We start from the raw sequence: 15,922 nt of genomic DNA on the forward strand, positions 1-15,922 counted from the left end.
CATTTGTAGGTCAGATTAGTGGGACATCTTTAGACTTAATGTTTGGACTTAATCTTATATACTAATCGATTTTAGTTGTGGGTTTGGCTCAGAGTTCGGGGCCGGTGTGCAGCAGCAGTTATAGGATCTGTTTATCATCCAAGGTGACTCTTCTTACTATACTTACCTGTGAGGTAATCTATGTGTGACCAAAGGGTCTTATTTCATGTTATTAACCGGAGGGTCTAGGTCTTATACTGAGATATGTGTTTTTATGCATCATGTCTTTGTGACTTATGTTGTTATATGATTATGTATATATGTTGGGTTATGACCAGAGGGTCCATACTGAGACGTGGGACCAGAGGGTCTCCACAGAGACACATAACCAGATGATCCTTATCGAGATTTAGCCATGATGGGCTAATTATTTGTGTATGTGGTATTTTGGGGAACTCACTAAGCTTCATGCTTACCGTGTTGTTTTAAATTTGTTTAAGGTACTTTGCAAATTCTGGGAAGGCGGACGCATGATTGTACACATTCACCGACTTACGATGTCTTGTGGATTTTGGGATACTCTTATTATGCTTTAATACAAATGTATAATTTTGTGATGACTTGGGTTTATGTATAATGTTTGGTGAATTAAAAATGTTTTTTTTAATTCGAGATGTTTCACTTTGGTATCAGAGTCTTGGTTTGAGGAATTCAAGCACACCGTCGGGTATGTTTAGACTCAAACTGAGGATTGATAACTTTTCAAAAGAAATGATTTTTCATCACACAATTTTCCAAGGAAATTAAAGAGTTTTGAAAGTAGGATCGAAGCGATGTGTACAATCAGCCAGAGCCCGAGCGGTAATTTCCCAAAATACCCTTACTTGATCAAGCAGTTGTGAGCAAAACGAACACTCTAATCTCATAATGCATGTTTATCTGTTTCCAAAAATATATAGAATGTCCAAAACAGAGTTCGTATGCAAAAGATACGACCATTTTAAAAATTCAAAACCGGTATAATACTATTTTTCTTAAAACTGTCAAAATTGTTTATATCCGTTGAGGGACTTGCACACCTCAGATGGAAATTCCGAGAACGTTTTTAGACTCGGGTCATAGTCTATTATTCAATTTTATACTTCAAATATTTTAGTAAAAGTATTTATAAAAGTTGGAAAAAAAAAAACCAGACATTTTGAATCAGTTAATCACAAAGCCTTAAACTATTGATTTCGACATGATTTCTATTATTGGTAATATATTCCGGAACAGTATATAAATCCAAATCCGTTTGATGTGGATTTTAACGATGGAAATAGCTGTATATTTCTAAGTTTGTGTTCAACTATATACATTTGTTCATGGAACATAAGTTATGAACAATTATAGGAATTTGCTACAGTTGTCGTAAAATATACTATATACATATGTCTAATAAGCAACAAATTTTAATTATAGCGTATATATGTTAAAAAATTATACCACTTCAACAACACTAATATATACATGCTTTGTATATGACTATATGTATCAAACACGACTTTAAAGATCAAGACATAAAAAATTAGTATTTCTAACACTTTTAACATATAGGTTTCAATTTATATATATGTTGCGATTATTTACATAACAACATGACAAAAGTAGTACAATACTTCAAATACACACCCAAATGCACAAATAATTTGGGTTTTACATTGTTTCTAAATCCAAATAAAATACATAAATAATTAAACCAATAAATCAATACATGCTTGCCAATTTAACACAAATACACTTCTTAATAAATTGACAGCCAAATGAAATGTTAGTTCCACTTTTAACTTGCCCCTAAGGTTACACACAGAGGAAACGTAATTCCTTCCTCAAATAAAGCTGTCAATGACACACCAGAAAAACAACATCCCGTCTTCTTTCTTCTTCATTTTTCTTTCATCTTCTTCATTTTCCAGCCAAGAACACACCACTGAAGTGGGTGTTTTCGTGTCAAGTGCAAACACAAGAGCAACAACCACTCCCATTTTGTTCTCCTTTTCCAGTCAAAAAAAAAAAATCAAAGCCAAACACCTCATTGGATCGTTTTTCTACCTGTTTTCATTCTCCTTCATTGGTTTTTGTCCAAAAAAAAAAAAAAAAAAAAAAAGAGAGAGAGAGAGAGAGAGAGAGAGAGAGAGAGACAAACGACAAGGCACTCACCTGTTACCGATCGGAGCAATACCCATCGCAACCTTCACTTCTTCTTCCCGAGGAGTTCCGCTGCCCAACACACCACCTGCGACGTGTTGCTGACCGACCGGACTCCCCTTCGGACCTCCTCCCCTCGCACCTCAAGATTGGAATAGGAGACGAACAGAATCGCTGCTCAGTTCTTAAAACTTCTTCGGTCCAACCAAGCACCGAAGGTGCTCCCTCCTTGCTTGACTTCGGTCAGCTACAAGTGCGCGAACTGGGAAGGGTTCCTCGGTGATCGCCGCCAGCAAGCTTCTGCTTTCCTCGGTCTTTTTCGTCACCTGCGACAAGCAAAGCCCGAATGCAGCGCCGCCGCTCCGTGCTTTCCTTCTCACGTCTTCGTCCATCTGTTTCGTTCGTTCCTTCTTTGCCCGATCAATCAGACAAATGACGAATGGGGCACAAAAAGACCTAATTTCTTTTAAGTTTGGGCCATTAAACAAAAACGGTCCCTCCATGAGATTTCTTTTTACAAAAAGCCCTAAATCATCTTGACTTTATAAAATGAACACATTAGACCCCTTTGCTGAACCCTTTATTCAAAATGACCCATTTCCCCAAAACTTTGGTGTATTTTAAACAAAACAGCCCCTTCCATGGAGATTTCTTAACAGTATTAGTCCATTTTCTCAAACATTAATTCAATTTATACCATTTCAGTCACTTGACTTTATTTTTTTAATTTTATATAATATTTGTATAGAAACAAATTAGGAACTACTTTGGCAAAAAACTTAGGACCTACCTATTACTATTTGACAAAATAAAAAAAAAAAAAACAAATAAAAAGGACTTATATTTTAATTTCAAGCAAATTGTTAATGCTTTCAAAACCCTATCACATATCGGACATAAAGAAAGAGTTGAAGATGGTTGATGTTATAAAAATAAATTATGAATGATTATTAGGAAATTCAAAAAACAATACAACTCCTCTCATATTGTTGGTTGTACAAAATGGTTGTTACAATTGAACTCTTAAAAAAGAAAAGAGATTCGGTCGTGAAAAATAGTTGTTTTTTACGTAAAAATTAGGTTTTAGGGTTAAGTAGACCGATTTTACTAGTTTTTAGTTGTTCTATCGGTCCGGTTGAACTTGAGTTTTTACAAACCGATCGTTTTTTTATTGGTTCGACCCGACCTGATCTGTCACATATAACGTTGACTCTTTGGTGTTCCCGTCTTCACTTAATTAGGAACCACATGATATTCTATTCTAGATTCGTCATTGAATACATGTGCTTATACACTTCGTTTATACAAACAAATTATCTTTTTATGCGAAAATACAATAATCATGGTTTATAAAAAATGTGATTTAACAATGTAATATGTCGTTACAAACAGAGTAGTATAAACTTTTCGTATATGTATTATGATTACTTTATTATAAAATAACTAGCCCGCACAACAAATGCCATGTGATACAAAAATATACGTTTATTATGTGACATTGTATATTATAACAAGCATGTTAGAAAACTTTGTAGTATTTCAAGGATTCAAGCTATTATTGTTCATGTATATTAATATGTTTAAATACACGAAGTTTATACATGTACATATGTTCATTACTTTGAAACATACATCTTTATAAAAACGAGTACATTACATTTTTATATAGTTATATACATACCCGACATACTCGATTTTTATAAACTCTATACAATGAAATTCATTATGCCTAGTGACTTAATCACAATTAAGTTAGGGTTGAGAGTTATTCACATACTTTGGTTAAGGACTTTTTAGTGAGACTATATTCATTAGCTGAGTCTAAACACTTAGCATTACCCACACTACTATAACTGTTAATCTTCGGAGCGAGATACATATGTATAGATCTGTACGGGGTTGACATCCCCACCTGCGGTTGCTAGCTACAACCTCGACGATCAATCGAAACGGGTGATAAGTGTCTATAATTGTTACTACAACATCCAATGAAGCGTTGTAGGGAGGTACATTCAGTCACATAGCTCGGTTATATGACTCACTATAAACATTAACTGGAATCTCTCTCTCTCTCACACACACACACAAACACACACACACTACAAACCATGGGCTTGGTTGCTTTCAAAACTATTTCATGTAATTACTTATGTAACAGTACATTTTGGTTTTCAAGGACATTTAAAGATTCACTACAAACATAGTTTTAAGTATGTTTTTTATACAAAAGATACATTTTGGCTTTCAAAGATTCTTTACAAACATATTTTTAAGTACGGGTTTCCTTATACTAAAATACATTTTGGCTTTTAAAGGCTCATTTCAAACATTGATTAACTATTGTTATACATACAATGAAAATACTTTTTAGACTTTTAAAACTATTATTGTTGTTGGCAGAAAATCTGTAACACTCACCAATCTTGTGTTGACCCTTAAAACTACATGTATTCTCAGGAAATCACTAAACAAACATTCAAGACAGATAGGATTACTTACAGGTGACCTAGTTTACTTGTTGTGGTACTATATGTCTATTTGTTAAGGCAAGTCATGTACTATTACTATCTATAAAAACCTTGTATTCAAATATCAAATATCAAGATGGAACACGGATGTTTATTTGTTTATTGTTGTAATTGTGCTATATATCCAGTTTACTTGTGATCCATGAACTTAGTCGTATAAACCGACGTGTTTTGCCGCCTCGGTCGAGGGTGTGACATATTTTTTCTTCGTGAAGAGTATAATAGCCTCAAATCTACCCTACTAGGCAACCAATTTCCCACTTCCATTGCTGAACTCCATGCCTGTTATCATACCATGATTACATGATCAAGAAACTTGCTAATGACCTCCCAACGGCTCAAGCATTCATGGCTATTGCAAACAACTGTAACTCCACAGTCTCTAGCACCACCTTGTCAACACCTCAACCGGATCCACTTCAGACCGTCCAACAACTTTTGTCTCCACTTGGCTTTCAAGTCCAGCCCACTACCTAACAAATTGCGCAAGCCTTTTACACCAATAGATCTGGGAATAATCTTAGTCGTGGGTGTCACCGTGGTCATGAAAACTACACCAACATAAAACAAAGAGGTCACCGCAATCAATTTAGTTGGGCTTCTACTCAAACCATTGTTTTTGGTACTTGCAACAGGTGTGGGATTGGTCATATCATGTCTCAGTGCCCTAACTTGATACCATACTATAAGACCAAGACAGACACCGTTAGCCAACTTCACAACTTATCGCTCACATGCCAGTTCTTGGCTTCCGGATACTTGTTGTAGTCACCATGTTGCACCGGACCTATCTAGCTTTGATAACTTTGAGGCTCACTATGGTGAGGACAAACTTCGCGATGGTAATGGTAAGGGTTCACCCATTCTACATGTTGGTTCCTCACGTTTTTTTTCATCAATAAAAACTTTTTCACTTTATGACATACTCCATGTTCCTAAAATCAAACAAAACCTACTATTTGTCCAAAAAATTTGTCTTGATAATCATGTTTATTTTGAATTTCACTCTAATTGTTGTGTTGTGAAGGACAAGTCTACACATTATCCTCCTCATGGGTCCAGTAATGGCGGTCTCTACTCCTTTCGTGTTCTTCAGACTCATCTGATTCCTTCTAAAGTCATCTTTTCAACTGCCCGTGCATCCTCCATCACATGACATCAAAGACTTGGACATCCACATCCACAAATTTTGAAGTCTATGTTATCATCTAAATTAAATGTTTTCGCACCTTTTATGATTCAACTTTTATTAGAAAATCATCTAAATTGCACTTATTGCCATCTATTTACAAAAGTTTGCATATTTCAAATTTAGTTTTTTTTTTTTTTTATGTATGGGGTCGTGCACCGATTCTTCTTTTGATGGTCAAAACTATTTTATGTTGTGTGTTGACCAATGCTCTCACTTTATGTGGATTTTTCCACTAAAATAGAAATATGATGTCTATGCCACCTTTAAATGCTTTATGGCAATGGTTGAACGGCAATTTCAAACCATGATGCATAATTTTTATATGTGATTCTCTTTGAGTTTGATATCTTTATTGAACATAATTCATTTTTTTTTTGCAAAATAAGAAAATAAAGGCAATAAATAAGAAAATGAAAGAGAAATTGCATGAAAACAGTTGTGATGTATTCCATGAAATTAGCATATGAATTAAACTTACATAACATCAATACTAGAAAAACAATGATCTAATATGGTTGAATGATACATATAACAAGTAGAGGGGAGTATTAGATTAAACAACCTAATAGAGTACAATTATTTAACCGTACTGTATATCCCATTCCAGCCATAAATAAAAACTTCAAAACTACAATCTAAGACAGTTATAAATCAATATAATACATGCATGTAATTGTCTTATATATGATTGAATTAAAACTGCAATGTAATAAAATCCTAAATCAATACAGTACATGCATATAACTTTACTATATATGATTGATCAGCAGCCAACCAAACCTACTATATGATTCTATTCCCTCCCTAATAAATATGATTCCATTCCAACCAGAAGAAAATTAAAGTGGCACATCATTGATCCTATTTTCATTTCCAGACATAGAAAAAATAGTTAAAATGAACCACTTAGTTCATTAAACATAAAAACATTAATATTCTTTCAGACTTATCCATAATCTATACAATCTAAAAGGCTATCATTTGCATACCTAGTTCATTAAACATTAAAGCATTCTTAAATTTGTTGAATGTCACACCTATGATCTCTCTTTCCTTTTTGTGGCTTATTCATTGTATGGATACAAAAACAAGAAAACTTATGATTCATACTCTCAAAATCCCAAATAATTTTTAATAGGAACAATATAAAGAAAACTCAAATTATAGGATATTCCAGCCATTAACAACTGTATAAGTATATAAAAGATCTACTTGTGTGGGACATACAATATCTAAATTACCTTGGGGAGATTTTTGGACACAAACGTGATATGTTGGTTTTTGTTTTTTTAAACCATGTAACAACCCTAAAAAAAATAAACTATGTCTCGTTAAAATTTATAAAAATATATATCATTTGGAATACTTAAATAAGAAATCTCTTACTTATTCACATATTCAACTATTGTGTAGTCTTTCAATGTCTTTGTCCCTCGGGCGGAATCCAAAATGTAGCTTTTATATTGATGAGCACAAATCACTATCAACATCCAATGTTTCTTAATAAAGATTAAACAAATTAAATATAAACAACTTTTGATTAAAAATATCAAATAACAATAAAGATATTAGAATATCATACCTTTCCCAATATGGTGCAAGAAAAAAATTTGTTTTTCCCGATGGAAATTCATCACATCAACAAGATCACCGACGATATTATTTGTTTCACCCCTATATCGTATTCAAATCTCTTGGACGTGATATGTTGTGGGTTTATAAAAGCACATTTATTATCCATTCTCAATATAAGCATCAGTGAATGTACCATTCTGAAAAAAAAACACAATATATATTATAATGGTAAAATAATATGAAACATGAACATTGTAAATCTTAAGGTCCGTACCTTTGATACCATAGAATACAACTAATATCAAGTTATTCAACATTCAACATCTGAGTTAATCACGGCTTCAACACTCGCAATGTTGAAGATCACGGATTCAGCCACAACGGTAAACAACTCTGGAATGTTGTGGCTCTTAAACCATCCATGCAATGGTTGGATCATCGATCTATGTTGAAGATCACGGATTCAGACACAACGGTAAACAACTCCGGAATGTTGTGGCTCTTAAACCATCAATGCAATGGTTGGATCATCGATCTACCCTCAGGTTTCTTTGGCAACATGGTTTTCTACACCGTTTGGTATGACTTTTTTTGTATCTTCGTTAAGAAACCAAATGATTATCATCAAAACTATATTGATATGTGTTCCATTAATAATGAAAATAATACCAATAAGATATGTGTGTATATATATATATATATATATATATATATATATATATATAGAGAGAGAGAGAGAAAGGTTTGTCATATACCTTATTTTTCGCTTCACCCCATATCATCTCTTTAAATATAAATGAAAATAATACCTTTCCACAAATGTAAGTTTAAGTGACTACTTGGTCATAAAGAATAGGATTAGCTTAGGTCGACATTGGTAGTGGTTCAATGAGAGTTTTTTTTTTTTATCTTTCTGCATAACTAGAATCGAGTTTATTAAATAGTCGCAGATGCATGTGATTAGATATTAATGTATATTAATGAAAATAATAGATTCTCGAGGCCACTAAATAAAACTATGAAGTGCCTGTCCCAAATTATATACCCCTTTAATTGGGGAGACTAGAAGAAGGATAGAATAATGATCTCCAAAGATAATATCGACCGATACCCTCACGTGAACTGATTTTAGAGGAAACGTATGAATTACCCCATCTCAAGAAGAGAATATGGTTTCTTTGGTAATGATGGGCGTACTATACTATATAGTAGCATCAAATCATAGTCGATGACTTCATACAAACAAATATACATTTTATTTAATGTAGAGTTATATTATCAAACATGAAAACAAATATATATATATATATATATATATATATATATATATATATATATTAAAAAATACATACAATTATCTTATGAAACTCATCCAACAATAACATGGATGTCTTCGATCCAACACTATTGTCTTCCCCTAGAAAAATTTGTATCTTCCACTATATTAGTTATCTTATGTTGCTTCAACACAACAATCACCATGGGCACTAATTGTTCCGCCATATGAATATTCAACTTATCTTCGATTTTGTCATCAAAGTTGTTATTAGACATCCTCGTCTCTAGCTTCTCTTACAACTGTTCAAAATTGGGTAACTCATGAGTAAGGGTGCAAACAAGCCAAGTTACTCGCGAGCTACTCGGAATCAGCTTGTTAAAAGCTCGACTCGAAACCGGTTTTAAACGATCCCGAGCTGAGCTCGAGCTTAATATTAAGCTCGTTTATTAAACGAGCTCGAGCTCGAGCCTATGTCACTAAGCTCGATTAAGCTCGCGAGCCTAAACGAGCCTTTATATAATATAATTTATTATTATTTTCATATATTAAAATAAAAACATATTTGGGAAATTATGGAATTCGGGTATTAGTAAACGAGCTTCTTAACGAGCTTGAGTCGAGCTTAAGCTTATTTAGGCACATCAAACGACAAACAAGTCGAGCCCGAGCCCGAGCCGAGCTTGTATAATTCTTTACGAGCCTGAGCTGAGCTCAGTAAAAGAAAGCTCGAATCGAGCCGAGCTCTAGCTCGAGCCTTGTATAACTTAAACGAGCCTGAGCCGAGCCTGACCAGGCTCGGGCTCGGCTCGGCTCGTTTGCACCCCTACTCATGAGCTTTCTTTTTTGTCTTATAATCATTGATTGTTTTAGGCCGATAACGTGACCAACTGCCCTCATGCGATCGGGATGTTCCCGTCCTAGTACCTCCGTCAATAGATCAGATCGAGGTCAAGCTCCAAAACTCCTTGAGATAATTGAATATCGTTTTGGATCAATAAATGCAAACAATACAATTGTAAGAGAAGTTTTAATAATAAAGAACTTTCAAAAGGACATGATAACAACTTTAAAATGAAAGATCACTATCTTCCAATCTCATATACTAGAGGCTTGATCTCTGGCGTTATAACTGCCCCAATGAACTATTTTTTCTCCTGAAATTGATAAAATTTCTTGCCCGTTTGCTTGAGATATTGTGGCCTTTTATTGTTACACCAGACACAAACTATTAATCTCATTTGCTTTTGTTATCACCATACCCTCTTGGACCTAACCAGGGATGGTTCTTGATTTGATTTGCGGTCTCCCTCCCTTTCCTTCTTAATTCATTTATAAATGAATTATCCAATTAGAAATAGTAAAACATAATAATATCATAAATAGGAATAAACTCGAACAAACCTCAAATTCTTCCGTGGATTTTAAAACAAGAAATTTTTTCCACATTGCTTTGTCAAACTAGGAGAAAAAGTATAGAACCCTAGATATAGAAGAATAACACATAAATATTGGAACTTAAGGACTTACAATGGTCTAGAATATGAGCAAAGAGGTGGTGAGGTAGCTTGTTTGTTGGATCTATACATGGGGAACACCTTCTAAAAATCACCACTTAACTTCAAGAACACAAAAACGAAGGCTAGGGTTTGCTTGGGATGAAAAGGAGGTGATAGAGGCTGAGAGTGTGGAAGCCCTAGCCATCGCATCCCTTAAATAGAGGCACTAACCTCAAAATTTAAGGTTTTGCATGCAGCCAACCGCCAGGTCAAAGGTATCAATCCAGTAAAAAATACTCATACCTTGACAAAGCAATGTGGAAAATTTTCCTTGTTCTAAAATCCATGGAAGAATTTGAGGTTTTTTTGAGTTTATTCCTATTGATGATATTATTAATTTTTACTATTTTTAATTGCATAATTCATTTGTAAAGGAATTAAGAAGTAAAGGGAGGGAGACCGCAAATCAAAACAAGAACCATCAGCCCAAGCGGGTATCATGATAACGAAAACAAATGGGATGAAGAGGTTGCGTCTGGTGTAACAATAAGGCCACAATGTATCAAGCAAGCGGGTAAAGAAATTTTATTTATGCCAGGAGAAAACGTAATTCATCAGGGCAATTGGTAATAACGCAGAGATCGAGCCTTAAGCAGGTGAGAATGTAAGATAGTGATCTTTCATTTTAATGTTGTTATCACGTCCCTTTGAAAATTCTTTATTAAATAAACTGCTCTTACAGTTTTATTGTTTGTATTTAAAGATCCAAAATGATGTTCAGTTATCTCAAGGAATTTTAGAGCTTACAAGAGAAGCTAGAGACAGGGATGTTAAATAACAACTTTTATGACAAGATCAAAGATAAGTTGATGATTGCTATGGCGGGACAATTAGTGTCCATAGTGGTTGATGTGTTAAAGCAACATAAGATAACTAATATGGCAGAAGACAAATTTTTCTAGATTGAAGACAACCAGTGTTGGATAAGTTACATAAGATACCTATATGTATTTTTTCTAAAATATATATATATTTATTTGCATGTTTGATAATATAACTCTACATTAAATAAAATGTATATTTGTTTCTAGGAAGCCACCGACTGCAAGTTGAAGCTACCATATGGCACAGTACGCCCATCATCAGCCAAAGGAACTGGCTTCCATTCCGGAGATGGGGTAATTCATTTGATTCCTCTAGAAGTCGGAGGTCACTTGATGGTATCGAAGGATATTATCTATAGAGATCATCAATCTTTCCTTCTTCTAGTCTCCCCAACTGAAGGTGTATATAATCTGGGTAAGGCACTTCATAGTTTTATTCAATGGCCCTAAGATTCAATTACTCCTATTAAGGTACATTAATATCTAATCACATGCATCTGCGACTATTTACTAAACTCAATTCCAATTATCTGGAAAGATAAAAGACCTCTCATTGAACCGCTACCAATGTCGACCCCAACTGCTCCTATTCTTCATGACCAGGTAGCTACTCAAACTTAGAATTCTGGAAATGTATTATTTTCAATTATATTTAACTTCCCATAAAAAAACATGCATATATTAAAATATATTCTTTTAATTTGGAGTTTAGGAAAAAGGGAAAGAAAATGTGAATGTTGAATAATCTAAAGAGCGTAAAAAGAAAGCAAAGAAAAAGCAAGTGTATGAGGTGCATAATTTTTTTCTTTCGTTTTCTTTAATAAGAAAGAAAACATGAAATAGCAACGTACTTTCATATGTTGTTTTTTAATAGCATCTTACTTTTGTTTGTTCTTGTAGCATATGCTTTGAAAAATCTACTAATTATACAAAAGTCGTCCAAAAAAATGAAGGATCTTTGAAAGATATTATATATTAACATGCCTTAACAAGATAAAAAGTTAAATGTATAATGTTACAATGAAAAGATATGAAAGTTGGATGCTACAATAAATAAAATGTTGCTATTTTTAGCATTTAGCCCTCAAAATATACTGCATTTTTTATTATTTTTTAGTGGTAGAAAAATATTCCTAGAAAGAAGAGAAGGAAACTTGAAGCATCTAAAGAGATGATGGGAGATGAACCATAAAATAGGGTATATGACACCAACCTCACTCTCTCTATCTAAGTCGTTTTTATTGTTGTTATTTTCATAATTAATGGACCACATAGAAATATAGTTTTCATGATAATCATTTTGTTTCTTAATGTAGGTACAAAACAAAAAGTTACACCAAACGGTGCAGAAAACCATGATGCCAAAGAAACCCTAGGGTAGATCGATTATCCAACCATTGCATGGATGGTTTAAGAGCCACAACATTTCGGAGTCATTTATTATTGTGTCTAAACCCAAGATCTTCAAAGTTACAAGTGTTGAAACCATGATTAGCCTAATAGCCATTATGGAGATGTTGAACAACAACCAACTTGATATTAATTGTATTCTATGGTATCAAATGTAACTACTTTAACATTTACAGTATTAATGTTTCATATTATTTTACCATTATAATTTCTATTGTGTTTTTTAAGAATGCTACATTTACTGACTAGGTGTGAGACCCATGTATTACATGGGTTTAATTAAAAAAATTAAATATAAAATTTTAACAATTTAAAAAGTTTGAATTATAACAAAAATTTGAATAATTAAAATTAATTAGACTTTAATGTATTGAATATATTACATATATAACTTTTTCTAATAAATACTTTACATATATATTACCTTACACATTAAATGTGGAATTTTAATTTAATAAAATGAAAAATACAATAAAATAACAAGTGGAAAATAGAAAATTTAAAAATTCTAGAAAATGTCATGTGTCCAAATGAATGAGAATATGACATGTGGCAAAAAAACCTTCATTTATTATAGTAGATACATATATCAAGAATGGATAATAAATGTGCTTTTATAAACCCACAAGATATCTCATCTAAGAGATGTGAATACGATGATATGGGTGAAACAAATCATGTCATCAATGATCTTGTTGATGTGATGAATTTTCATCAGGAAAAACAATTTTTTCTTGCAGCATATTGGGAAAGGTATGATATTCTTATATCTTTTACAGTTATGCGATATTTTTAATCAAAAGTTTTTTGTGTTTAATATGTTTAATATTTACTATGAAACATTGGATATTGATAGTGATTTGTCCTTATCAACATAAAAGCTACATTTTGAATTCCACCCGAAGGACAAAGACATTGAAAGACTATACAATAATTGAACATGTGAATAAGAGATTTTTTATTTTGGTATTCCAAATGATATATCTTTTTTATAAATTTTAACGAAACATTGTTGTTTAGTTTTGTTTTAAGGTTGTCACAAGGTTTAAAAAAATAGAAACTGATAGATCATGTTTGTGTCTAATGACTTGGAATATCCCCAAGGTAATTAATCTTATTAACTAATATATATATATATATATATATATATATATATATATATATATATATATATATATAGAGAGAGAGAGAGAGAGAGAGAGAAAAGAAAGGTAGGCTCAAGTGTTCCAACTAATTATTATGTAGATGTAGAAATGATTTCGAGCCAATGAAAATTAAATAATTAAATAAGGGTATTTTAGTAATTTAATAAATAAATTCCACAAATAGTCTCTATAATCATGATATCATTCATTTTTAACCTAATTTCTCCCTCTTTTTTATCTACAATCATATAATTGGGTTGTACTTGTATTTTACAACATTATGTACAAATTAAGCTCTATTCTTATTATTAAGTTGTCTTATAATTAGGTTCATATTCATGGAATTTAGATATTATATGTCCCATACCTTTTCTATTCTTATGAAGTTGTTAATGGCATGAAGGTCCTATAATTTGAGTTTTCTTTATATTTTTCCTATTAAAAATTATTTGGGATTTTGAGAGTATGAATCCTAAGTTTTCTTGTTTTTGTAGGTATACAATTAATCAGCCACAAAAGGGAAAGAGAGGCTAAAGGTGTGATATTTTAACAAATTTAAGAATGTTTTTATGTTTAATGAACTAGGTATACAAATGATAGTCTTTTAGATTGTATAGACAGTGGATAAGTCTGAAAGAATATTAATGTTTTTATGTTTAATGAACTAAGTGGTTCATTGTAATTTTTTTTTTTTGTTTCTGAAAATGAAAACAAGATCACTGTTGTACCACTTTAATTTTCTTCTGGTTTGAATAAAAGCGTATTTAGTAGGGAGGGAATGAAATCATATAATATGTTTGGTTGGTTGCTGATCAATCATATATATTATGGTTATATGCATATACTGTATTGATTTAGGATTGTATTGGATTGTAGTTTCGATTCAATCATATATAGTACGGTTACATGCATGTATTGTATTGATTTATGACTGTATTAGATTGAAGTTTTGATTTATGGTTGGAATGGGTATAGTGTACGGTTAAATAACCGTACTCTATTAGGTTGTTTAATCTAATACTCCGCTCTATGAAGACGATTCATCATTTGTATTATATGTATACATTCAACCATATTAGACCATTGTTTTTCTAGTAGTGTTTGCAACCGACTTAATTTTGTAAATAGTTTTCTATCTCCATCCACCTCCAATCAACCGATTCATTTATTTCATTTACTCGAAAAGCGTTTAATATGTTGTTCAGTTCGATTTGTGTTCAGTTAGCTAAGCATTTTGGTTGTTCTTGCAATTTTGTTCTTATTGATTTCTCAAAACCCATAATTTTGTTTATTTAGTGTAATGGTTGTTATTTTGTATGGTATAAAGTTTAGGGTTTTGGGTTACATGATATAGCTTAGACCAAAACAAGAAGAAAATTTCGTTTAGATTTGACTTTTTAATGGCATGAAAATAGTAGGTTGGATGAATATAAACTTCAGTTTTAAACATCACGGCATCCTCTCCACCTTTGTTATCCAAATTTCCCGGGTTAACAGGTAGACTTATCCTAAAACAACTGTTTAACAATCCAAATCAGATCACTTTCAGTTCTGTGTTTTATTGTTTAATTCACTTTAAACTTAAACTAAAACTATGAAAAAGTTAAACTAAGAAAAATTATAAGCTTGTAAAGTTAAACTTAAACACACATAAAATCAACCCTAAACAAACAAACACAGTTATGAAAATTAACCCAATCTGCAGTATTGATCTAAACAGAGACATAATCATGTAAGCATGGAAAAACGCTAAACAGCTAGAATGAGTGAGATAATAAACAAGTAGAAAGATTGAAACATACCATGAACACACAGATCTGTTGAAAAGAATAAAAGCATCTCCAACGGCATGGAAAATGGAGAAAGATTCTACTAGCCGGATTTAAGCGGCCGGAGAAAGATGATAATATGAGAACAAACACAGATGATGGTGCTTCTGGAGATCTGGTCGCCAGATTTCAGTGGCCGGAAGAACATAAGAAGATAAGAAGAAACGCATGAAACGAAGATCACAGAGCAATTGATGTTTCTCGTAGCCGGATTTGGGTGGGTTGTAATGGCAGGAACACTTGGATGAAGGTAAACGACGAAAGCGGAATTGGATGGGATACTGGGATATGGAGTATATAAAGGTAAACGACGAAAAAGGTGGGTGAAAGGTCCAAACCCAAGGTTTTCAATGTTAGAAAATTGAAATTGAAAATGAATTTGTAGAAATTTATTCAATATCCGTGTTATTTTATTGTT

At 32.6% G+C, this 15,922-nt stretch overlaps 1 long non-coding RNA gene across 6 annotated transcripts; it reads right to left on the reverse strand.

The window, feature by feature from the left end:
* Positions 1-1,655: 1,655 nt before the first annotated feature.
* Positions 1,656-15,842, reverse strand: LOC145031670 (uncharacterized). Of its 6 annotated transcripts, none has more exons than XR_013676999.1 (7): positions 15,478-15,842; positions 7,736-8,058; positions 7,469-7,658; positions 7,273-7,366; positions 7,128-7,193; positions 2,179-2,629; positions 1,656-2,070 (listed from the first exon to the last, which is right to left on the reverse strand). It is a non-coding gene; the product is annotated as an uncharacterized LOC145031670 (long non-coding RNA). The 6 variants fall into 6 exon arrangements; XR_013676995.1 differs by having other exon boundaries at positions 2,179-6,747; XR_013676996.1 differs by having other exon boundaries at positions 2,179-7,193; positions 7,736-7,904.
* Between the last annotated feature and the right edge of the window lie 80 nt (positions 15,843-15,922).

The sequence above is a fragment of the Lactuca saligna genome, chromosome 2, assembly GCF_052625555.1.
Source record: "Lactuca saligna cultivar CGN05327 chromosome 2, ASM5262555v1, whole genome shotgun sequence".
NCBI classification, from domain to species: domain Eukaryota; kingdom Viridiplantae; phylum Streptophyta; class Magnoliopsida; order Asterales; family Asteraceae; genus Lactuca; species Lactuca saligna.